The sequence below is a fragment of the Mytilus galloprovincialis genome, chromosome 6, assembly GCF_965363235.1.
Source record: "Mytilus galloprovincialis chromosome 6, xbMytGall1.hap1.1, whole genome shotgun sequence".
Taxonomy (NCBI): Eukaryota; Metazoa; Mollusca; class Bivalvia; order Mytilida; family Mytilidae; genus Mytilus; species Mytilus galloprovincialis.
Genome location: NC_134843.1, coordinates 79,839,722 through 79,865,796, shown reverse-complemented (window position 1 = coordinate 79,865,796; position 26,075 = coordinate 79,839,722). Strand labels below are relative to the sequence as shown.

Below are 26,075 nucleotides of genomic sequence, written 5' to 3'. Positions count from 1 at the left end.
TCACAGAAGGTAACCAAAGAATGTGACCAACGATACAAATATTAAACTTTACAATATGAATAAATATCTTTAACCAATGAATTCAAATAGCAAAAGATATGCAATTAACAAATATATACTTATTAAGCATCATGTAAATTAATCAGCAATGAAATACTTTAAATATGAAATTTGGAGTTTTACCAAGGGAGCTAATAATTAATTAATGTTAACACTGTCTGCCACACATCATTTCGGGGCCTCTCCCTCTGGTATCTTTCGTCCCTCTTTTATAGCTGACTATGCGGGGGCTTTTCTAACTATTGGGGGCATTATGATAACATATAGTTGTTAATTTCTGTGTCATTTAGTGTCTTGGCAATCATAATACACATTCTTTTATATACATAGCGATGTCGTTATTATGACATGTTATGTCGAATTACGACATAGCGATGTCGTTATAACGACATGTTATGTCGAAATTACGACAAAGCGATGTCGTAATAACGACATGTTATGTCGAAAATACGACATGCTATGTCGTAATTACGACATTTTTTTTTTCAATGGCCCTTATCGGCTTCCGTACAACACTAAACTATTTGGAATTTGTTCAACATTAAAGAACCATTCCATTTCTTATACCATGACAAAAAACATTTGCTGATAAATATACATTTTGAATATTGTTTTGATTTTTTGAAGTTATTTATCTGTGTTATTTCATCGATCAATTAAAATACCCTGTGAAACTGATTTTGACACCTCCATTTTTAATCTTTAGACCCTAAATAACATGACCATCCAACAACCCCAAATGATTTTTATCTGTCCAATTTTAAGATTTTTATCATAAAAGATTTCATCATTATTACACAATTAATGTATTCTTAATTACTAGACCATGGACATTTATTTATTTTTACTACCGAAACAAAAAATCTACCAATCCCTAAATAACTTGAACATAAACACCTATCTATTTCTATTAACAAAGTTGTATTTTAAAGGACTTTGTGCCAAAATATGTTGTAAATCTTAACCGTTTTAATTTCTCTTAACAGAAAAAGAACATGTTTAACACTCTCTTTACATAGTTTTACTATATATAAAATTACCACTTTTCAAAGCAATTTTATAAAACCAATGTTAATTATAAACTACTTGGTTTTTTTTATAAAAATAAGAAAAACTTATACTTTTAATTCATAATTTTATACATTAATAGCAATAGTTTTAGTAGTTTTAGAGTTAGATTATTGTATTTCAAGTTTAGAAATAGTTGAGTTCAAAGAAATATTATGATTATAAGCATATATTGTTTTGATGACATCGATTTTATTTTTGTCATCTATTATACCGATTTGAGATATGGTTAAGGTTGAATCATTTTGTACCATATTATCCTAACTCTTTAAAATTCAAGAGTCTATCCTAAATTGAGGTATATGGCTTTCCAATTACTGTTTCAATCCCTAACATCACTGAAGAGGCATTAATTGTCGAAATCCGGTTATGGTGTACAAATTTTAGCACCTCACGTTTGTGGGTTACTATCTTTGCCGCAAGTGTATTGTTTTCTGTTTGGTATTAAATTAATACAAAGATCCATTTTGTTACATCTTGTGATCAATTTATTTTACAATTGTCAATGGCAGTCAGTAGGGTTTAAGAACAGCAGTTGTTCTACTTGCTAGTCATGCGTTTTGTTAAAATATATTTTTTTCATTTTTTTAGTCTTTTGGAAAATGCTGTTTGTGCTGTATTTAGACCCCTTTACAACAGAATTTGTTTTACATGCACACGTATACAAAATTTCGGTTTTTATATAACGCAATCATAGGTTTGAACGTTGTTTTCAATTTAGACTTGTTTATATATATACTCCGGTTAATATGATCCGTTCATGCATCCTATATTGACTCTATAATTTCAAGAGTCTATCATAAATTATATGGCCTTCAAAATACCGTTTCGACACCACTGAAGAAACATTTATTGTCGAAATCCGGATCTGGCGTACACAAAAATATTGACACCTCATGTCTAAATTGAAAACTTCGTTCAAACCTATGATTGCGTTGGATAAAAACCGCAATTTTTATACTTGTGCATGTAAAACAAATTTCGTTGTAGAAGGGTCTAAACACAGCACAAACAACATTTTCCAAAAGACAAAAAAAAAGTGAAAAAGTATATTTAAACAAAACGCATTTGACTAACAGGTCGAACAACTGATGTTCTTTAACCTTGCTGACTGCCATTGGCGATTGCTAAATAAAATTGATCACAAGATGTAACAAAATGGATCTTAATATAAATTTAATACTAAACAGAAAATAATTAACTTGTGGCCCCGCTGTTATGCCACAAACATAAGGTGTCAATATATATTTTTTTTGTACACCAGATCCGGATTTCGACAATAAATGTCTCTTCAGTGATATTAGGGATCGAAACGGTATTTGGAAGGCCATATAAAATGTACCCTCATATATATAAACAGCTCTAAATTGAAAGCTACGTTCAAACCTCATAGGTCAAACCTATGATTGCGTTGGATAAAAACCAAATTTTTTATACGTGTGGATGTATATATATATTTGATTTGATTTTCATAAATAAAGAGTATTTGCTATTAACTATCAATTAAAAGTTTCTTCTCCATGGCGATCACTGCTATATTATATAGAGAGTTTCTATATATTATAGTAGTATATTCATAGTTATTTTTCGATGAACCGATCTACATGGCATCATATTTTGGTACAAAGTTTTTGAAATAAAAGTCGAATTATATAGATAGATAGATGTTTATGCTCCAGTGATTTAGGGAGGGATTGGTAAACATTTTGTTTCGGTAGTAGTTAATTGGATGTTCATGGTCCAGTAATTTAGAATACGTTAAGCGTGTCATAATCAGGCGCGGATCCAGAGGGGGGGTTCCGGGGGTTGGAACCCCCCCTTTTTTTTGGACGATCAATGCATTTGAATGGGGACATGTAATTGGAACCCCCCCCCCCCTTTGTCCTGGGTTTGGAACCCCCCCCCCCCTTTTTAAAATGGCTGGATCCGCCCCTGATAATGATGGAATCTTTAATGATAGAGATTTAAACATTGACAAATAAAAAGCATTTGGGGCTATTGAATGGTTATGTTGTTTACGGATTAGAATACAGTTGTCAAATTAGTTTCATAGAGAACTTTGATTGATTAATGAAATCAAACATATAGATAACTTTCTTTTTAATTTTACTTAAATTATCATCATATTACTATAGATTCATTTATTATTCCTGGGAAATCAATTTTCATGGATGTCATGGGTAACGGTAAATCATAAATTTCGAAAACAAGTACACTCGGGAAAAAAACGAATCCACAGTATATCAACAATGTATTATGTTAATGTTTGGGCTTCTGTTTGATAGTATTTTGCATTATTTTTATTAGTTTGCATAAAAAGAGCAATTATTCTGATTAAAAAAAAAATTAAATAAAATGCAAATTAATATTGGTATGGAATACAACAGGTGAAAAAACATATCCCTGGGGCCGTGTCAATGAAAGTATCCTAGGATATGTCCTAAGATATGTCTTAGGACGTTATTTAGGATGGTCTTAGGACGTGTCTGAGATATGTCTTAGGATGTAAAACAAAGCTGTCTTAGGACAGTCCTAACTACGATGGTCCTAGGACCATCCTAACACATTTTTTTAATTGAAAAAATATGTTGAGATTGCTATGACAGATTTAATGGTATTTTAGTATCTATATGTATAAAGAGAGGGAGGAGGACTTTTATATGGAAAACAATTAACGCAAAAAGGCAGCACGAAATAATACAATGTAATACAATTAAATCTTTAACAAAAATTGAAAAAAAAAATTGTTGTATTAATTTAATTCTCATAACAGTATGATAGTTTAATATTGTATAATATGTATTTTTAGTATTGAGTTTATGCCATATTTGTTGTTTTTATTACGTTTTAGGACATTGTAACCTTTAGGACTATCCTAAGACACCTATTTGTATGTCCTAACTTTAGGACCAAATTTAGGGCATATCTTATTTTAGGAGACTTTCGTTAACCTGACTTAGGACTAAGACGTGTCCTAAGACCATCCTAAGACATGTCCTAGTCCTAGGACAGCTTCGTTGACACGGCCCCAGGTTTATATTGCAACAACTAGAAAACACCTGCGAAATCGCGGATCCGTGACTAAATCAAAGTATGATTTCCGATTGATGATTTGCTATGATTTTATAGTATACATGTACTTTTGTATATATAACTATATATGTGTGCTTGGAAGTTCTATAAAATTTAAAAGGGATTTATACATTAAACTGGTAACTTCATACAAACAACATTTATCAAAATGACTACCTATACGCCTTATTTTAAGCCTTGATTTTTAGTATTCGTTATGTCATCATAAAGTCGTGCAGAGTATAAAGTGCATAGTCTTCTTTGCTATCAAAATCTTTCTGCTTGAACCTGTCCTGGTTTTCTTACTACAACCGGAAATTTTTGTGACAAAGAATGTATTTAGTAGTATTAATCCCTGTATAATGACGAAGGTCATGACCTCTTTTTGTAAGTATTGAAGATTTCGCGGGCAGTACGTCGACTGAGCATAACCTAAAGCCTATAACCACGGATCGATAACAGTCTCAGAATTTGAATATTTTCTCCAAAAATTGACAAAGGAGTAGGTCCGGTAAGGACCGATTTTGGCCTCAAATTTCAGGTTCATCTGACGAAAGATTTTGACCACTTTTTAAACACTTAAGTGTCTATTTTATTTGAATTAATCAGTTTATGTGAAAGATTTTAACAGATTTAGTCATTAAAAACGATCCGATTCAAGCTCAAATATGAAAAATCTACCTAATGTGCCGAAAAATGTCACTTTTCAGATGGTTTTTGGTACAAATGAAAGTGGTCGCATCCGTGTTCATCCTCAACCTTTATATATGTTATGTATCATCATAAAATACAACTTACATTTCAATATTAAGGATGAACACGAATGCGGCCACTTTCGTTTTACACGAAAACCGTATAAAATTTAACTAAAATGCTAGAATTATGAGGATTTCAGTAATTTAGCATGACTTAATGGTGCTAGTACCGGATATATGTGCATTGTATTGTCAAAAACAGCCCATATTTATGTAGCAGAAGCATTCTACTGTCCAATAAATAACTAAAGGTTTACATTTTAACAATTTTGTAAAACTGCTATATTTTGGGGCCAAAAAGGGGTCTTACTGAACCTACTCCTTTAGGAAGTACAAAACACTACATAAATGTTATACGTCATATCGCATATATTTCCGATCTTGCATGGTTTCATAGGAGTTGCGGCTCAATGAAATCGGTCTCTTCCTTTAGTAATATAGATATGTTCATAAACTAATATTTCTTAAAATTAACTAATAGAATAAAAATCAACTTTCTGTATGTTGTTATATTACCTTAACACTCGTCTTTTTTCGCGACAAGTCGAAAACAATTTTTTCCTTTCAATTTTAGCATTACATATAGTGGCAGCTGAGGGTGAAACAGTAGTGTCATAATGACAATTCTGCCGCAAGACCATTTTCCATGCAGAAATCCTACATCAGACCCCAAATTTGGGCCCCCGGGATGCAAATGGGTCTTGAGTGAGTCGGGGATGCTGAAAAAGTGCTTGGAGGTAATAATTCACCAAAATAGATTAAAAAATTTGGAAATCCAATAAATCATGAATTCTGAATCTTTTCAAAAGATGGATCAACATATCCGATTGCTAGGTCCCGTGCGGGAAGAGAGCGACGAGGAAGTGAGAAAGAGGGCACAAGCTCAAAGGGAGGCCAGACGCGAGCCGATTCTGAGGTGGCGCGACCTGCCTTGGGAAATATTCCAAGTCGTGGAGGTCAAGGAGACGAAAAGCCAGTGCGGGGAGGGTATGATTCTGACGTTGGAGAGGAAAGGGGTAAAGACCAAAGTCTGGGCGTGCAGCAGGATGATCTGGGAATTGCGGCGAATATCGCAGCAAAAGTGGCACCTGCTCAAGATCGATAATTATGGGATGAAGAAGTCAAAGAAGAGCGGGTATGACTACTTTGACTTCGAAGTGGTAATTTGAGAGGGGGCGTGGGAGAATCCTTTTCTGATGGGGAAACCCATCGGAAAAAGATACTTGAGGACTGGGATCAGCGAGGGTCTTGGGAATGCTTGGCTAGACTTTCGCTGAATGGGGGCGATGGCTGGCGTAGTCGATCCTTTCCATCGTAGTAATTCTTCAGACAGACGGCAAAGGTACCATCTTCACCCGGGAGCTGAGACTGATAGGATCTGGCCAAGCGGAGAGTATCGCGATGCTTCATCTTCTTCTTGGCGATTCGCTTGGTGATCAGCGAGAGCACTAGAGTGGTCGTAGCACTCAAGCATGCGAGGGATCCAAGGGGGAGGGACGCCGCGACACCAACCCCGGTCAAGGCCGATCCCATGGTGCCGCTGGTGAGCAATAGACTGCTGATCGAGGCCGCAGCCAGGAAGATGGAGACTACCTTATCAAGTCGCTTATAGATCCGAAGCATGCGGGAATATTTCTGGACCTCGGATTCTAGGAAATCCTCGAGTCTGCCATCTACTTCATCATCCATTTATTTATAGGAGCATGCCGAGCAGGGGTACGTTCTTGAAGGGGCTATTAGGACCTAAGATCAGGCCGGAACCATCGTGGAATTGCTGACCCCGCTTTAGGTAGAGGCCGTCACCTTGGATAATGCGGGCATTGGACGGTTTGAGGTAGAGACCTTTGCCGCTAGGTTTCACCGTGCACACACATCCACCACGCTTCAAATACAACCCAGAGCCGATGGCTTTGGAGATAGCAGTGCTACCCAAACCACTCAAAGCACCCACTCCGAGGGCAGGTAAAATGGTCTTGGCTACCATGGGAAGGGCTCTCATAGCCAGTCCGGCCAGCATGGGGAGGAAACCACCTACTTTCTGCATATTCTCCTTCAGTTGGGTGGCACTCAGCTCCAGATTCATACCACCGGAGCCTTTCTGGAGAAGCTTGGTAATCTTTTGGATTTGACGGGTGGTGAGAAGCATCGCGTGCTCCCCTCGAAGATTTGCATGGGATAGGCGGATGGTGACGGGGCAACCCTTCTTGGCTGCCCTTTGCAGCTTATCAGCTTGACCTTTCGTTAAGTTCAAACCATATTCTTGGTAAGTCATTTATCTATACTTCGCGAAGATGAAAGCGTATAGTGAGATGCTCACCGCGTAGATCGATGGGGCGACCGTCTTGATCGGTGAGATAAGTCTGCATACGATTGATCGTCCTCAGAGTCACGGGTAGGTAGACTAGGTTTTTTGGATTTTGGAGGATCTTCATGCCGGGGTCGACGCCTGGGAAGAAGCTATAGATGGTGGACTGCTGGGAGCCATTGACGAAGCTACCATGGATGATATCACTATTCACCATGATGCTATTGATGCTGATGATATTGACGATGCGCTCACCCTCTCTGTAGCCATTCGTGGATCTGTCGTGAGCATACATCTTACGATCAAACCCCAGCACGTCAGCGATGCTATTGTCGACGTCGAAATCCACTTGATAGGTCGTGGCCTGGGTGAGCGTTGCTCTCAGGGTCGCGCGATTTGCATCGATGATGATCTTTTTCTTGTGCTTGTTGAGCAGCATCTGGCGCTGAATCTCCTCATTGATGTTGTTGATGCCATAGGAGCCGGTGCTCAGGGTGATGGGAAACCAGCGACGGCCGTTATTGGGGGAGTAGCGTAGGGAATTATTGGCTTCATGAATGTTGGGGATGGAGTAGTATGTCTCCAGATTCACCAAAGCCATCTCGTAGTCCTTGTCTTCACGTAGCTGCAGGGGTGGATTGAGCCGGGTCAGGATTCGGCTACCGGTGCCGGATACAATGAAGGAGAACCCCTGCTTGGGCTCGGTATTGGTGGCGATTTTCTGCAAAAGTGAAGCGTTCATTTATATAATCATCCTCAGAAGACGACGTTCATCTTCCGGCCATCGGATTCGAACTGGAGGATTCGATCGGAGATGATCAGGGCGAAGGCTTCGGTGGCGGCAGGTACGTTGCGCTCAAATTCGGCTCGGATCTGGATATCCACGGTGGATTCCTTCAAGCGCTCGGACTGATGACTCACGTCGATCACGAAGAGAGGGTAGAGATCGATGAAGTCGGAGGGATTGACGCCACCATTGCTGAGCAGACTTTCCATGCTATGGAAATGCTTGCGGAAATCAGCAGCCTGCTTGAAGACTCTGGCGACCTTATTCTGGGTGAAGCTGGCATCGTAATCCACGGCGGGATAGCGCTCTGCATTGAGGGTCACGTGGATATTTCGCAATCGGCAGTGATCGAAAACGGCGGCATTATGCGTCTGATCATTGCTCCTATCCGTCTGGAAGGCGACGATGATCCATCGAGGTTTCTCGCGTCCGCTTTTGGCAGCCAGGCGCCAGTTGAATTGAGTGGTCTGGGGCACGGCTATGGAATCGCACTGCCTCATGCGAAATCCGCAGTCGATCTTGGACTTACTCTGGATGGTCTTATAGAGCCGCAGCTTGTCTTGATCGGAGGGGGTGACGTGGGGGACGAACCACGATACCTTGCTCAAGACTACTTTGGCTACGTCGTTGACGGCAGCAGCTCTTAGCACTGCATTGGCATCCGAATCGCGCACCAGAGAGAGCTCGTGCTTGAATCCATAAACGATCTTTTCGTAGTCGGCGGCAAATCCAAAGATATGCTTAAGGGGAATAGCGAAGGAGAATGACCCCTTGGAAAGGGGTTTGGTGATGATATATCCATGCCGAGCTGCGAATCCGGTATTTTCCGCTTCGGCATCGGCAGTGGAATCCTTGAACCATAGCTGGTTGAGTCCCTGGGATTTGGAGAAGTCGTCGGGGTAGGTGAGCATCCCCAGCATGGTGGTGGCGACGCCTGGATCGTTGAGATGCTCGATCTGCTGGCCGGAGAGTCGGTAGCTGATGCTGCGGAAGAGAAACATCACTCCATTATGAGCGAGCGATACGAGATCACCGTTGACGTAGGCGGTCCCGTCGTTTTTCTGAAGCTTGCCTTCGACTAAGAGGTAGCTCTCGGCGGGATGGAGAAACTCGTCCTGGGTCTCGATATTAATGCGGATTTCGGCACCGGCATTATTGAGCTGGGCGCCGGCTTGGGGCTCATATTCGTGGACCTGATACTCCTGGAGACTTTCATCGAAGGTTAGTTCTTCAGTGATGGAGAGAATTTCAGCCATTGCGTATTTATTTATAGCGCTGGACGAAGTCGTGGATGGTGGCGATGCCAGCGCCTGAGATGAGATTATTCAGGCGGGCTTGCTGCTGCGAGGTCCTTTGCTTCGGGATCTTGCTGGGGGCGTGTTGCTTTGGGATCTTGCTGCGGCGCGATACTTTCTCTACGACGTGGTCGACGGCCTTGGAAGCTCCCTTCTCGACTCCCTTGATAGCAGCATTGGTGGCAGCGCTCATGGCTTTGCTTCCTAAGGTCTTAGCGGTGGAGGAGGTAAATACGCGCCCGAGAAGCTTCGTGGCGACGTCGAATAGTCCTCGACCACCCACCACATACTTCCGACGATATCCTTGATTAATCAATAGAGGCATAATTTATTTATAGGAGCTGACGATGCAGCTGAACGTACTCGCCATGGTCGACGTGCCCCAGACGCTTCATGGCGTCGAGGATGGCCACCATCTCGTTGCGTACTCCATTGTTCCCAGCTCGATAGGCAGCGGCGCACAGATCCAGACGATCTAGCAAAGGGTCGAAGTCGTTGGGGAGAAATACGGCCGGCATACCGCTGCCAAATTTATCTTGCTTATAGATGTGCGATACGATCTCCTTCCATTTGTAGCTTCTGTTCGCTTTTGGGGTCCTCGATAGGATGGAATTTCCTTGATACATGGCACCCGATGCTCGCAAGATCTCGCCATAGGTCATCAGATCTTCGGGATCATACGATTCGGGACGCTTCATCACCATCAGCTCCCATAGGCCGGGGGTCCCTTTGTAGCGCACCCCATCCACTAAAATATCATCACCTTCGAAGTTGACGGGTAAGCCCCCGATCATGATCGTATTGCCTTCCACTCTCAGCCCAAACGTGTAGTCGGCGTTCGGAGTCATGCTGAGCTTGAGAAACTTTTGAGCCCGAGGTCCGAGGATAGTATTCATGGGTGGTTCGATGGGAAGTGGTTCGGGAGGCGGGGGTAGGGCTGGCACTGGTGCAGGTAGTTCTTCGATCTTTTGAGTGATCTGGGAAGCTGCTGCCTTCTGAGCCTCTACCACGGGCTTGAAGACCTTGGTGAGATCTCGGTCCAGGTCGATATTGCTGAGACGATGCTGCAGGTTGCTCGCTTGAATAGCCCGCTTCGTATCCTGCAGCTCTTTAGCGAGCGCCTCGCGCTGCTTTGGATCAGTGATCTTGATGAACGTCATTTATTTATAGCAGCATTTGGAGGTTTGGTCGTGACGAACCCAGAATGGTGATGGGGAATAAATTTCCGGAGAAAAAAAAATCTCTGGAAATTTTCTTGCGCCGAACGCCTCCGAACGCCCCTAAGCGTTTGAACGAACGCCCCTAAGCGTTTGAACGAACGCCCCTAAGCGTTTGGTGCCTCCCGCATCGGTCTTCACCCGGTCTGCATGGATGCTTGCACTCGATACCTTTCTTCATCTTGGTATGGCAGAGTGGTTGTGGGGACCTTGGGGGATGATTGAGATGCCTCGTGCATTGGTCTTTACCCGGGTGGCATGGATGCATGCACTGACTGCCACGAACAGTTTTGATGGTGCACTGCGGTTGCGGTTCTCGTGGACGTCTCCGGCGGCGAGAGAAGTGATTATAATTCCTTCCTGCAAAATCTTCAGGATCCATACGTTGCGCGAATTTTTCAGCACCGCATCTGCAGCAGAGGAAACCTGGGATACCCGTATAGCCAATAAATACGTCATACCACTCATGCTCGCACTCAGGGGTTGGGGCTGGGGGTGGTGGTGGAGGATCTAAAGCATCCAAATCTTCTTGATTCTCTAGAAAAAATTCTTCCATCATTCTATATATATTAGACTACGTAGAATTCATCTAAATTGCATCGATATTTTCCCGCCGCCTTGGGACTCGAGAGATCGATGGTCAAGAAGCCGTAGGGTTTTGACCAGCAATGGTTGCATAGCTCATCGAACTGCTCCTTAGTGAGATCGTTGCAATGATCCCGACGCAGATGATCTCGATTCTTATCGTCCTGCTTGAAGAGGCAGATGAAGTTGGCATTCTCCCGGATCGATTGTCGGGGTAGCTTGAAGTAGTTTTGGCAGAGGTAGAAGCAGTCGACGTTATTATGGCGGCCGCGCACGTAGTAGTCCTCGCACTTGCTTTGCTTGCTCAGCATCAAGTCGTCGAAGACCATGAGATTCTTACGGTTGGGATCGAGCTGGCGAGGGTCGGGCACATCATTCCCTTGCTCGAAGAAGAACGGCTCGATGCTGACCGACCGAGTCGATGGCTTCAACGTTTCAAGCGCATCGATCAGTGAGTGGGGGCACTTCTCCTTGATGGAGATGAGCGTGCGGATATCTTCCTTCGAGAACCCTTTCGCCAGCGCCCGTTGCAGCAGTTGGTAGATGGGCTGGTGAAGAGACTTCCCAAAGACGTAAAGTCGATCGTAGTCGAGCCATCCGTCGCGCAGGAGGAGGTTATTCAGCAGCGTCGTCTTGCCGCAGTCGGACTTCCCGATGATGAGGCCCCGGATCGATCGATTGGGGAGGAGGAAGTGATTGGTCCTCGTGGGAGCACTATCGCTATAAGAGATATCTTCGATGTCCATTTATATAAAATAATGATCTACTGCGTGAAATGCCGTAGGAAGACGGATACGGTAGGATTGGAAGAGGTGATAACCAGCAATGGGCGGCGGCGGAAGGTGGGGACCTGCACCGTCTGCGGGGCTAGGAAGTCGCAGTTCGTGGCGGCTAAGGGGGCTGGACTCATGAATAAGCTGATCAATCGAATGCCCGTCGAAATGCATCTGCCAGGGCATAATTTCACCGGCCCGGGGACCAACCTGAGCAAGCGCTTGAATGCTGATGGCACTCCCAAGGCCTGGTCGAGACCCATCAATCGAGTCGATCAAGCAGCCTACCACCACGATCTCTGCTATGCCAAGCATAAGGATACGGCCGCTCGCAATTCCATCTGCGATAAGACGATGCTAACCTCGCTCGACGCCATGCCCAATCCCACTGCACGGGAACGTACGGATCGAAGCATCGTCAGACCCATCATTGGCACCAAGGCACGATTTGGATTGGGAGTAGGAAAAAAAAAAGTGCGTTGGTCGGACGAGCTAGCCGAAGAGCTGCATAAGCCAGTCCGACGCAAATTCCAGAAGCGTCGCGTGGTGGTGGGCGGAGTGGACAAGACCTGGGCCGCCGATCTCGTAGATATGAGCGCCTTCTCCCGCGATAATCGAGGCTTCAAATATCTCTTGAGCATCATCGACGTCTTCTCCAAGTACGGATGGCTGGTGCCGCTCAAGGATAAGAAAGGATCCACGGTTCGGGATGCCTTTCGGACCGTCTTCAAGGATCGCACGCCGAAGAAGCTATGGACCGATAAGGGCACGGAATTTTATAATCGTGAGGTGAAGGATCTGCTCCAGAAGCACGACGTCGAGCTCTACTCCACCGAGAATGAGGAAAAGTCGAGCGTCGTCGAGCGCTGGAATCGCACCATGAAGGAGAAAATGTTCAAATATTTCTCAGCCAATTCGACGCGCGCCTACCTCCCCGTCTTGGACGATCTCGTCCGCCAGTATAATACCACCAAGCATCGATCTATCAAGATGACTCCCACCGCTGCCAGCCAGAAGCAGCACGAGGCCAAGGTCTTCTGGAATCTCTACGGCGATCTCCCACCCATGCAGCCTCAGCGATTCAACGTTGGCGATAAAGTCCGGATCACCAAGAAGAAGGGCACTTTCGAGAAAGGCTATACACCTCGCTGGACAGAAGAAGTCTTCACCATTTCCCAGGCTCTAGGGACGCAGCCACCCACCTATCGCCTCAAGGATTTCAACGACGAGGAGATCCAGGGATCCTTCTACGAGCCGGAGCTCCAGCGCACCGACCAGGACGTTTATCGGATCGAGAAGATTTTGCGACGACGAACCCGAGGTGGGGTGAAAGAGGCCTTCGTAAAGTGGAAAGGATATCCCAAGGAATTCAACTCTTGGATCAAGCAATCCGACCTGGAATAAGCCTCCTATCAGTAATCTTTCCGGTCCCTTGAGAGAGACCAGAAAGGCTATGGGGAGATCAGCCCCGGTTGGAGGCGTGCCAACCTTCAAGCGTTGTCTTGATTGAGTCAATGGAACGATCATGATCATCAATTTCGCTCACCCGTCGTTTGGACCTACTAGACTTGATCTTCTTTTCTAGGTCGTTTATCCTGGACTGCATGCTTGCCACCAGCTCCTGCCAATTCTTAGCATACCATCCCTTGGTGACCGGCTCATCTGACCGGCTTCCCTCTGGCAGATTGCGGATCGCATGCCCTTGCATATCCAAGTCGATGCTCATCTTACCACCATTGGTCGATACGCACTCTGTCCTGTCTACCTTGTCTCTGGTGGATGTCTTGATTGAATCGTTGATTTCCCTGGTCATCCGCTTCAGATCCATCTTCAATTGGTTGCATTCTGATTGTAGGGCTTCGAGGTCTTTCAAGATTCTTTTCAGTTGATCGTCCACCCATTCCTTCGTCACGGCATCCGCGTCGTCTTTCGGCTCTCCCAACCCGGTGATGCGATAGTCCTTCATATCGAGATCTTGGAGCATGGAGCGAGCTGGGGCTCGTCTACTTGATCCAAATTTGTCCATTTATTTACAGTGAGAATACTACGTCGTCGAAGGCCCAGCCGTCCGCCAGCAGCTTCAGCACGTGCAAGCAGAAATGCCCGCAGACCACGTCCCCACGTCGCTGCAGCTCATCGGTATTATATCGAATCTCCGGCCGTAGATAATCGACCATCTCATCGGGCGGAGGTAGGCCGTAAGAGTCGAAGTAGACTTTGAGCCCTCGACGCTTATACCAGCAAGTCCAGTGCGTGCCGGGGCCATCGCGATCGTCGTGATTGAGGATGCCGCATTCGATGGGATTGGGGGTGGGTGGCAGGGCGTCGCGCATAAATACGCCTCTGAAGCGGGGGATTCCTAGGGCAGATGCAGCTTCCTCGAGCTCTACGTTCGAAAGGGGCTTATGGGGGAGGAGGATTCCATGCACTCGTATGTTGCTCATTTATTATTAGATCCAGTAGTGACCATGCGCTAGGGTATGGATCCCATCCGGCAGGATATACCGCTTATCGTCGTTGGAGGAGAGGGATTTCTTGCAGGATTCTAGGGTGAGGACCTGGTGGAGCCGACTGCGGATGATTTTCATCGAGCGATACTTCTCCTTGCCCGTATCCAGGCACTCCTTATAGTCAGCGAAGGTCAGATTGGTCTCGACCACGCTCTTCTTCACGCCCTTAGCCCTCTTGCACTCCTCGCGATCCACCTTGAAGGCATATGCTTTCGGCCGGAGACCTACGTACTCGGTCATCGGGTGGCCGGCGCACTCATCCTTGAATTTGCCAAGCACTTTCTTATTTACGCCGACTTGGATCCCGGACGCATGGTCTGGGGCATAGTTGGACGTATCGAAGCACTGCTGCACGCTCTCCGCCATATCCTTATATACGTCTTCCGTCTGAATATCGCAGATCAGGCTATCCGTATCCGTATAGCAGATGCTGAGTCGGTCGCCATACCGAGGCTTGAGGTAATCATAGACGAAGTCGGCCATCAGGGTCTTTGATATATCAAGGATGGAGAATCCTAAGTAGATGGGCTTATCGAAGACCAGTTTGGTGCGATGCAGATGGACGGCGGCCAGATTCTTGCTGAAGACCGTCCTACGCTTGAAGTTGGGCTTGGCCACTAGCTTCAGGGCGATCTTCTCGCTATTGACCAGTCGCACGTCCACCCTATTCCGGATATTTTCCATGGTCTTCCCGAATACCGAGTTGACCATGAGCTTGAAGAAGTCCTTCTCGAAGTCTGTGGATGCTGCAGTCCTGCAAGCCGTATTCTTCTCCACGTAAGCCCTCAGCCATGGGCTCTGGGTGAATTTGAGGACTCGGTGGATCTTCTTCAGCTTCAGCCCCCGGGCAAGATACTTCTTGAGATTCACGTAGTGAACCACATATTTCTCCTTGTCGTGGAGGTTGGCCACCAGCTTCCTGACTCCATTGATCACCATGGATTCCGGTGCGAGGGGATAATCGTTGTGACGATCGTGGAGCTCCCTGGGGTATTCGAGATCCACTTCCAAGATATATCCCTGCTCATCCTCTTCGCCAAGCGTGCTGAGGTCTGGGACTTCCGAGAGGTTAATCCACTTGAAACCTCCGGTGGGTAGGGCCCGACTCATCGCCCATCCGTAAAGATTATTTGCGTCCAGATACATCAAATAGTTGGTCGGCTTGCTTGGATCGAAATCTTGCACGTAGGGATTATTCGCCCGAGCATATCTCTGAGACGCCATGGTCAGACCCCCGCGAATCCCCTTCTCGACCATGAGCATCATATCGGGGTCGGTGAGAAGCTCAAGCTTGATATTGCTAAACTTGAGTGCGGCGTCGTAAGCTAACCCTGGCGCTGTGTAGTAGTGCACCGGATCGAGACCATATTGCTCCATGCAGATTTTGCGGAAATTCTCGAAGACGTCGGTGAGTAAGACCACGTCGGTTTCGAGATAGAGGTCGTGATAATCGCGCATGGTCTTGCATCCGAATGCCTCCCAGACCTTCTGAGCGTGAGCGTAATCTTCATCGCTGATATGCTCACCGGTGAGCGTGCTGAAGAAGGCTTCCTTGGGTGGGAGCTGGGTCTCCTGGAGCCTTTCGAAGCTATCCATATAGTCGTAGGGGTAGACTCCTTTGCGCAGAAGCAGATCTAAGTTATGGCTTTTCTGCCCGATCTCCGCGGTGGGGATATCATACCCTTCATCCATCTCCTTGACCGTGAAGGTAATATCCGCCCCAACGACTTCCTTCACCCTCTGAGAGCAGCCTTGGAGAATCTCGGGCAGCCTGGTTCGCGGAACCCCCTTCTTATGAATCATCAGTCCATCGAATACGAGCGACCCCACCTCGATCTCCTGCTCGGTCAGGTAGTCAAAGGCCGCCATCAGAGCCTTATTTTCCAGGGAGCACATGACGTAATTCACGGTTGTGCCCTCGATATTGTAGTTCGTCCCCCTCTTCTCCTTGGATTCGCGAGCAAGCTTATGTAGGTCAGGGTTCAGCTTGATCACTTCATCCATGATCTGCCTCATCCCCTCATAATAGTCCCGGAGCCAGGTTGGTGCGTCATGCTCGAGTTTGGCGATCTTCCCATTGATGATGGCGAGCAGATAGGTTTTCGCATCGTCCCGGCTGATTCCCTCATAGGCCATCAGGTCTGCAATTAACCCTTCTCGGTCGCTGATATATGCGTCGAGCCCCATGCACTCAATGCCATTTTCGTGACAATACCAGGAGAGCAGAGTCGGATGCGCATTCTTCATATCGATATCGATCATATGATCTGCGCATAGGGTATGCCGGATGCGACGGCTGATATTCTGAAGGCCGATCTTCTCGCCCGTCCAATACCTCCCGAAGCCATGGCGCTGGTAATATCGCATCGGGCACTCACCCAGGGCGTTGGTGCGGACCAAGTAATCCTGCAAGAGCGTCAGCTGAGCATCCTTATCCACCTTCTCCCCCTTGATATATCTACTCCCCAGCTCGTAGTCCTCCGGATGCGTCACGATATGCTTCAGCTTTTCCCGGTCGATCACTTCACGCAAGGTAATGCTTCGCCCATTCTCCGACTCAAAGTGTCCAATCTTGAAGAGTCCCGGATCCATCGGCTTGGCCCCAAATTCCCGCCTCATATTGGTAAAGGCATCGGCCGGCGTGGATTCTACCAGCTTCTGCAGGCTTGCCCCCATGAACTTGAAGCTATCGATGAAGCGCAGGTGCTGATAGAGCGTCTTCATTTTCCCCTTCTTATCCTTGTACGAGCCAACCGCCACGCTCTTGGTGAATGAGATGTAGCGCTCCTCCGTGTTGGGGATGCAATCGATCTTGCCCTCGGTAGCCCCCAGCGCCTTGATGAAGAGATGGGCATCGTAGCCGGCTAGATTATGGAAGATGACCGGAATGAATTTCGGCGCCCGATAGTTCAGATTGCAATCATTGTGCGCGGCTCCCCTGAATTTTCCTGTGAAGTGGCAATGGTCCCTCACCCTATCTTCCCCAAGCTCCTGGTCGCAGATGAAGCACTTGGTGGCTTCCGCAAAGGCAATCTTATCTTCCTCCGTCATCGTCATGGGCTTCTTAAAATCGTTTTGCTGATAGATTTCCCGGATGTCTTTTGTGAGCCGATCCACAAAGATCTGCCCCACGTCCTCCCCTTCTTGCTGCGTGGTATAGATCACCGGCTCCTTGGCGTATACCGTTTCATCGAAGCACTTGATATGGTAGCAGAATCCCGATGGTACGTGCTTCTGGAGGATCTTGGTATGAGGTTCGGACGGTTCGCCCCCTTCTACCTTCTGCTTGATAAGCTCCAGAAAGTGCTCCAGCATCTGCATGATTCTGTCTACGCCCGACTTCGCTGGTTCAGGCTGGACCTTGGTCGTGAAGCACTCGAAATCTGCGTATACGACGAATGGCACCTTCATCGATCGGATGTGATTTTGGAAGCTAATGTAGCTCCCTTCGCTCGGCATCTCGATTTTCACTGCCTTCTTCTGACCGCAATATTCGATGTGCTGGTCAAGCTTTTCTTGCCGAGTGAAGTGGTTCAGGCATCGGCGGCAGAAGTAAGCTTCCCCGTCGTGATCGCTTACCTGCGCCGTCAAGAGCCGAGAGAGATTCTTCACCCAGCAGTAGTGTCGCGTCTCATCATTAGCCACTAGCATTAGATCCACGTGCTTTGCCCCGGCATCCTCCTTTTCAGATATCCTCATAGGGTAGACCCCTCCCTCCTTCCCCATATCGAATCCATATACGTTGACCTTGATCCCCTCATTGAGCTTCTCGAACCTATCGATTCCCCGGAATGAGACCGGGAAGTCGATGCCGTCGAACCTGAGCTCGTCCGTCCACTTTTCGTACTGCTTGACCCGGTGGCTGCTCTTCTGATCCACCTCCTCGTGATGGAGGGCTGAGAGGATCGCCCATTTGAAGCACTGCTGATCCTCATTTTTCACGTTGACTATTGCCTTTTTGGCAGCAAGCTTCTTAGGAAGTGGTATATATGAGCTTCCCTTCAGGGGCTTGTGCTCATTCAACTGAATCTCCAGCTTCTCGATGTGTCCAAAGGTCCATCCACTCCCTTTAGCATTGAAAGCCTCCATGCTTTCCTTGATCTTATCCTCCATCTGCGCTATCTCTTCGTCCAAATCTGACGACTCGAGGATTACCCTCGAGGCCGATCGGAATATTGGATTGGCGTAGTTATTTTCACTGGTCGCCGGGATAATCCTTACCATCTCCACGTGGAGTAGTATTTCCACTTTCAACCCTTTCTTTTCCACCAGCCCCTCCGAAATCGTGCTTCGGATTTTCCCCCAGCTTAGCCTTATGAAAGTCTCCACGTCCAGCTGCGTCTTTGGCTTGATGTCCACCGTGCCAAATATCCCTCCCACGGCCTCCCGCTTATCCGCAATCTCGATCTGGTCGGCGGCTTCTTCAATGCTCTGCTTCACCTTCTCAGCCAGCTGATCTTTCTTCAGCCGGGAGAAATTGGTGATCCCCCTGCGCCTTGCTATCGTCTTGAGCTGCTTCCTAGTGAGTACTTCCCGACGCTTGAATTTTCGGTCGGTCGCCGACTCAATGAGCCGCACCAAATCCATCTTATTTTTCCTACTATATCCCCTCACCCCTTCCTCCTTAGCAATTTTCCTAAGTTCCCCCATGGTCTCGGTCACCCGAAATTTCCCTCCGATCGGTTGAAATGTATCGTCTTGCCGCGGGGAGTGCCTCCAGCAAAGTCCATCTTTCCCCGGTTTGCCTTTGCAAAGTTGCTCCTTCTTCCTTTTCAATGGGGTATTGCAGAATTTCTGCATTTCGGGAGATGAAGTTGGTCTGCTATCTTCGCAGACGGAATCTCCAAGACGATCCATTATAATCTTGGATGACATGATTTTATTTATACTATTAAAATTTTTTAATTTTTTAAGATGAGATGGTGACTTTTCTAAATCACCAAGCTTGTGCATAGTATTATTACTATATGATTTCGATTGGTATTTATACTACGTTGTTCCAAGGATTTCCTTGCAGAAGGTAGAGAAAATTTGCATATCGCCAAAATAATTTGTAAAATTTCCCCCTGCATACCTTTGGACCCCAACAAAAATTACTGAAATCTCATCAGAAGCATATTTTAGGGATTCTGGTAGGTTCTTTCTCCTTTCCTTGGTCTCTGGTGCGAAAATATCTGCAAAGAACGCAATTTTTTTCCCGAAAATCAGGGGAGATAATTCACTAATAATTACGCAAGAAAATAATCTTTTCCGACGAGGTATTTCCCCGTCGAAAAAAGACCCTCCACACCCAAATAGCTTACCTCCAAGCACTTTTTCAGCATCCCCGACTCACTCAAGACCCATTTGCATCCCGGGGGCCCAAATTTGGGGTCTGATGTAGGATTTCTGCATGGAAAATGGTCTTGCGGCAGAATTGTCATTATGACACTACTTGAAACAAACAATTTTTTTTTCTCAGAATCAAAAACAAATTATTTTTTTCTCCAAAAACTGGAAACAAACTTTTTTTTCCAAAAAAACCATAGCCCCCCCCCCCCCCCCCCCCCCCCCCAGAAAATCAAATGGTTGCTGCCTTAGGGTAAAAAAAAAGGACGGACAAAAATAAACGGGCACAAATTCAAGTTCACCAGTTTGACCCAATTTCTCATATTGGATTTATTACATACTAAAATATATATCAAATCATAAAGTCTAAACGAAACAAATTTAAAAGGCATGGGCTCGAAAATATGTATCATCGTTTCATGTGTATTTTAGTCTAGACGCCATCTACAATTAATATAAGCGATATAAACATATTAAACATAGATTAAAGTAGATGGCGAACTCGTTCAATTACATTTTTTTTCTAGGTATGTTTGATTTCATATTACAGGCTAATCATTTTCATATTACAAGACAAGACAAGACAAGACAATATTTTATTTGAGTCTCACCTCTTATAAAACATTTACATAATATTACAATTTCCAATATAAAACAAGAGCCACTCTAAAAAGAGTAATGAGAGACTATAAAAAATGGTATATGGGTCATTTTCAAAAAATGTCGAATTTTGAAATTGAAAAATTTATTAAAAGTTACTTATTCAAACAACCCTCTACATAAGCAAATCAAAACAAACAGTACTTTAAGAACAACATATTAAAAGATGCAATCTTAATGATGTCATACAAGAATATCTTGAAACAACAGGTGGTACAATATTTTGTCTATATCCTGTTACCATTTTCAAAAGAAATTTTGGGTTATTAAGAAAAGGTTTAGATAAAATATTAAGCTTGTTTTACGTTACCAATTAGATGGTTTTCACGAGAATAAACTTCTATATATATTCATTCTGTAACATAATAGATTATTTGCCAATTTTCTAGGTTGTACTCAAAAATGTCTCTAAAATTTGGTTTTCAAAGGTTGTAAAAATTACCACCAGTAATGCAAGTCTAAGATAGCAATTTAAATTGTTCGGCCTTTTTTCACCCTTTCAAATAAACCCAACATCAAGTAAATCTCTCATAAGTTAATTTACTTTTCTCTTATTTCGTTGGTAACAGGAACGTACGTTTCTGATATATTACTATATAAAAGTCTATCCTGTTACCTTTTTGTCTATCCTGTTACCGATATCAGTATTGCACCTGCAAATGCTTAATTGGATAGATTAAGACGTTATAACCTTTAGATGAGTTCAAACAATGAAATATTTCATTCGTTTTCCACCTACATGTTAAGATAAAAAATTTAACGACGTTTTTGTCTATAATTGTCTATCCTGTTACTGTAACCATAGCAACCATAGTAACAGGATAGACAAAATTCTTCGTTTTTGATTGCTGTTGTGAAATAACTACTCCCTTTGGTGAAGTGATTATGGTTTTCTATTGTGAATTTGGTTTCCAACACGTTATTGCACTTTTTACAACCATACTGTTAGTGTAATTAATCAAAATGGTTGGTAACAGCATAGACATGAAAAAAGTACGCTCTATTTTTTTCACTAAATGTCTTGAAATTTCTTTTCCCTACACTGTCGTTCAAGAAACGAGGCGTTTAAAATGTAAAGATTACTTTGCATTTTTGAAATCAACACTGACTGATTCAATATTCATAGGGAGAATAATTTAACGACTGATTTAAGTAGCGGTAACAGGATAGACATGAACCTCCTGTACGCTGATTGAATTTAGTTTGTAGATAATCTGTTACATACAATGATAAAGAAGCTACGATTTTTCGTTAGAATTATAATTAACGTTCCTAAAAAGTCCCTTTTGCAGATATCAAGGCGATCAGAAAATCGGAAAAAAATCATTTGAAATGTGTTTTTCTGACAATGTACGCATACAAATACCCCCAAAATCGGACTTAACCCTTTAACCCCAATCCCGCCTGTAGGCGTGATGGCGACAACCATTATTTGATGGCCCGTATGACCCTCCATACTTTTTTTGAACTGCCCCCAACTGAACTGTCATGATAGCAGGGACTTCAACCAAGCAGTTCATGGTCCATCAACTCTTCTCAGATGTCTGTTCATGAAAATTTGGCACTTTGAAAGCCGTTTAAGAGTTCAAAATCGAAAAAAACATGAAAAGTAGCCAAAATCAGGTGGGGGTGGGCATCTTTTGATGGCCACTACGTAACTAGAAGTGACTGTTGGTAAAAACTATTATCATATATGCATGCATAGGTGGTATAGGAACACAACGAGGTATGATATGGTCAATAGGAATCTAGTCTGTAAAATCTAGGTCACTGTTTTGTCAAAAAACCATAAAAACGGACATTTAGGCAGACCTGACTTGACAATAATAATTCCCAAGCAAGACACCGAAGTCCAATATACTCCCAGCTAGCATGAATGGACAACTGTAACTATAGGGTAATACTTGAATGACAAAAAAACACAGTCTTGTCAGTGTTCACCTCTCAAGGTCGTTTTGAAATCGGAAAATAGACGGAAAATTACCATTTTTCACTGGGGGTGGGTTCAAACCCACGAGAAAATATTAAAATATGGAAAAATAAAGTTTGGCAGGTAGGGCAAACTTACATAAATGAAGAGATAAATGAAAAATGAACAGATTGATGCCCGATTTATATAATTCCAAGGCCCCCAATCGGCACCAGAAGCGACGAAGCAGCGCATCTATTTTGGGTGCGCAAATATCCACCTTTTGATATGGGACGAGCTCTGACGTCCCACGGCCCCAGCTTATCTGGCAAAACAGCCGTTGGACGCATGGTTGGACGTCAGAGTAATCTCGGACTTAACAATATACACCAACTGTTGTTGCAAAAATCAAGGTTCCTGAGCTATTTTAAAAATCGAAGCGAGAGGCTTTTAACACAGTGACTGCAGTGTAAAATACAGGCTGAAATGGCTGAAACGTCAAATTTGCAATCTTCGAGTTGAAAATTGGCTTACAAGGTCATTCAAAACAGGTTGCCGGGTGAAATTTGAAACTTGAATGTCTAAAGAATAAGCAAGTCCAAACCTTGTATGTGTAGTAGTTGAACTCTAGGTTCCCACGTAAATAAAAAATGCCCCTATTTCAAGAAGCATCACTAAAACATGACAAATTCACTAAATTCGCGTTCATTGTTTTGATTTTGACCGCCTGACAACTTTACGGAAATATCAAAGTGATTGTAAATAAGGACTCTGTGACGGGTAACTTAAAATATCCGTGTTTTATAGATCTTAGTGATATCAACAGTCCAGTTCAAATTATTATCACGTGGTACAATTTTCATTTACATAATTATTATGAATATTAATTAGCAAAAGCACTACTAATTTCTGGCTATGCCGCTTTTGTGTCCTGTCCTCCTTTGTCTCACTAAAAATAAGGGTCAGGCTACGCCTCTGATTTTGTTTTAAGTATACTGCATTGTTTACCTTAATGCTTTTATATCTTATTATTGTTTATACTGTGTATTTATTTTTCTTACAAAGTGATGGTGATGAATATGAAACATGGGAAGCACCAACAACAAGTGAAAGTAAGAATTAAGTTAATCTTTTAAATGCAGTTCATGGACAGAATTTTAAACTTAACCAAAATGCCAAAACTAACTGTGTTTGTATCTAATTGTTTTCCCTCTTCAAAAATATACCAAATTCTACTCTTAAGTTTATACTTGCCGCAAAACATTTCGTATTTTGTGAAGATCATTTCAGAAACAGGCGCTTCACGCATGGGGAACTGTATGAACTGTTTAAAAAAAAACTACAATATTAAGGTGTGTCCTTTATCTGGACCATTATCTCGAATATGAACAAGGTCATTCATTATCAGACTACCATAATATCTTCACAATGAATTTGTAGAATGTGTACTCGTCTGATAAAAATTAAGCCAGAGAAAACATGATTTTTTTTATAAATTGTTCTTGGCTTTGAAGTAGCTTTCAGACTGCGAGTAATCTTATTTGGTTGCTTTGTGTCCGTTGTTTGTTGCTTTTGTACCTCGTTCCGATTGTTTAAGTTGATACAATTACAACTGCTTTTGACAGTTTATTCTTATGTTGTGTTGACTTATTACACCACTGATTATGTAAGGAGGAAGTTTGAACGCTAACAAACATGTTTTACCTCGCCACATTCTTTATGTGGCTGTCCCAAGGCATGAGCTTACAGTGGTTGACGTTAGTTAACCTCTGTTTTACATGTACATGTATTTGCTTTTCGTACATTTCTTTGTTATCAATTAGGCCTTTAATATAATAAACAGCTGCGCCATGAGCGCATGATACGCCCGACGTCTAATGTGGAAGTCTTATGCAATAATCATAAATAGTTTATGAGAAAGTTTTAAGCAATAACCATATATTGTTTTAGAGACACGGCGGGACATGTGAAACCCCCCACCCTGTTTTTTTTTACAAAAACTAAATATTACCAAAATAAAATTTTGAATCAAAACCAAAAAGTATACAGATCTTTAGATTAATATATCAAAGAAGTGTGTAAAGTTTTAAGCAATAATCATAACTTATTTTTGAGATACGGCGCGACATGTAAAAAACCCTCCCCTGTTTTACAAAATACTCAAGAACTCAAACATAAAATTTTGAATAATCACCAAAAAGTATACAGATCTTTAGATTAATAGAACAAAGAAGTGTGTAAAGTTTTAAGCAATAATCATAAATAGTTTTTGAGATATGGCACGACATGTAAAAAAAACCTCCCCCTTTTTTACAAAATACTCAATAACTCAAAAATTAAATTTTGAATCATCACCAAAAAGTATACAGATATTGAGATTAATATAACTAAGAAGTGTTTAAAGTTTTAAGTCATAATCAAGAATCGTTTTTGAGATACAGTGCGACATGTGAAAAAAACACACCCCTGTTTTAGTTATAAAGTGCCGTACCTCAAAAAGTTTAAATCTTATTTTCACCAAAAAGTATACAGATCATTTGACCATCATAAGAAACAACTATATTAAGTTTCATGAAATTGAAACTGACATAATCACAAACCAATGCAGTGTTGATGCTGACGCGAAAAACAGCATGCGTGACAAAACATAATCATCGTTTATTACTGCAAATGCGATAGAATATTTAAGAACAGGGATATTCTAATTATATAAATATGCTGCTTGCATTGTTGAGCTTCTATTTTGTAGATCATGTCGATATAGAAACCTAGATGTGAATAAGGATATTAAATTTACTCTCAAATTGGACAAAGAAAATGAAGTTCAAAATGGACTAACAACCAAAAATGGTAGTTAAAACTTTGAAAAATCGTCTGTTATTATTTACTATGTATTTGTAATTAATTCATGTTTTCTTTAATGAAATATAATTGACGGAATTTATACATCTTGATTTGTGTAGAAGTGTGTGGTTCAATGACGTAAATCATTTGAAATCAGTTGTGACTGCTGTTGCATAAATCTCTAATGTAAAATTGAAAATAACAACTTTATTGAGATAAAACTAAACACTAATTTTCATTTGTCAACAATCAATACATATAAGTTAGTAAGTAAATAAGTATTTTCTAATGAAATAAAGTCCAGACATTGCACTACAATCAAGACAATAATTCCAAATAGACATATTCATGATATACATGTGTTTGTATATATGAGACAATATCTAAAAAAAGTCTAATTTCCATGTCCCGCACTTCACCAGCAATTATTTTTTGATTCAACCATCTTTTTTGAAAATTTTAAGTTTCAATAAAAACTAAATTATATAATGCACCAACTCCTGCCAATTAAACACTCATTCTTATATTTCTTCCAATAAAATATTGTAATTTTAATGTTCAACCCCCCCCCCCAACACCCCCCCCCCCCATAAAATCATGTTGTCCCCTGTGTTTTTTTGAAAACTAAATCATTCAAATAATATCCAAATTAATTAAACAGGCGTACGATTCTCACATATATGATATATTATATAATAAACTTGCCCCTAATTTGTCTTTTTATATCATTACTATAGCATGTAATAAAATTTTGCAAATTTTAAGAGAAAAAAATTTGTCCCCAGGGGTGATTTACCTCCTGTTACCACTGGGGTTTTTTTACCTGTGGAAACGTTTACAAGACCAAGAGTTATTTCCCCATTATGTATTGAATGCATTAGTACAAAGACATAGTTGGAAAGGCGGC

The 26,075-nt window shown here is 42.9% G+C and overlaps 1 long non-coding RNA gene across 1 annotated transcript in view; it reads left to right on the top strand.

The window, feature by feature from the left end:
* The window catches only part of LOC143080455 (uncharacterized), a 67,698-nt gene extending 41,986 nt beyond the window's left edge, over positions 1–25,712 (top strand). The window contains exons 5-6 of the long non-coding RNA XR_012979718.1: positions 23,390–23,436; positions 25,074–25,712. This is a non-coding gene — a long non-coding RNA (uncharacterized LOC143080455). The remainder of the gene's footprint in view (positions 1–23,389; positions 23,437–25,073) is intronic.
* Positions 25,713–26,075: the final 363 nt, after the last annotated feature.